We start from the raw sequence: 928 nt of genomic DNA, 5'->3' as shown, positions 1-928 counted from the left end.
TGTCCAGTAATGCAGACGTCCGTTCTACTTGCTGGAACGGACGGTCTGCGTGCATTTCTGGACCGTCCGTTCCGGGCTTCAGATTATCTGAAATTAAACCGAATTAGGGTTAAATCACTTTATAAGAAGGAGATTAAAAACCCAAATAGAAGGGAGCCGACTGGAGAACACTAAGAGGAGACTTTTGGTGAGATCCAAGAGCTTGAGAGTGTGATCAAAGTCCGTTTTTCTCAAAGCACAAATCGAATAGATATTCGAGTCCTAGCAGACAAGTTCCAATCGTTGGAATCCATCCCGAGGTGTGGATACGTGTAGAGGGTGAGGTATTCTTCCTGCCTTTCGTGATCAGACGTGTTCTTCGATTAATACAGGCCCCAGATCGATTGAGGTAAGCGTTCTAACGTTTCTACGATTCAATAGCAGCATGGTTCTAGGGTTCTATAAATTTTTGTTTTACTTCCGCTGCGCAAACCCTAGAATCGATCTCTTAGGAATTAGATTCGCTCATGAGATCTCAGGAATTCCAACAGTGGTATCAGAGCCTGGTTGCTCTGTTTTGATTTCGTAGAACCCAATCACGCATGTTTTAGGATTTGAATTGTTTGAATCCATGTTTGCTTTGATATCTATGCATGTTTGATGATTGAATCTAGTGTAGATTGCATGTTTCATGTTGCATAGAGTGCAGGAGTTCGAATTTTGGGTGTACAGAAGAATTCGGTTCAGTTTCGGGTGTGATCGGGGCTGAGAATGCGGGGAAACGTGATCTGATCACGGAGAACTACCCTAACGGACGGTCCACGGGTGACGGACTGATTGGCACAGAACGGAAGGTTGGACCGTCCGTTCTGCCATGCAGAACGTCCGTTCTACTAGGCAGAACATCCGTTCTGACTTTTGCAGTCGAGACCGAACGTTCTGCCAGCCT

This window comes from Tarenaya hassleriana, unplaced genomic scaffold (genome assembly GCF_000463585.1).
Source record: "Tarenaya hassleriana unplaced genomic scaffold, ASM46358v1 Cleome291, whole genome shotgun sequence".
NCBI classification, from domain to species: domain Eukaryota; kingdom Viridiplantae; phylum Streptophyta; class Magnoliopsida; order Brassicales; family Cleomaceae; genus Tarenaya; species Tarenaya hassleriana.
The sequence above is the reverse complement of the archived record's forward strand: the minus strand, read 5'-3'. Positions refer to the sequence as shown.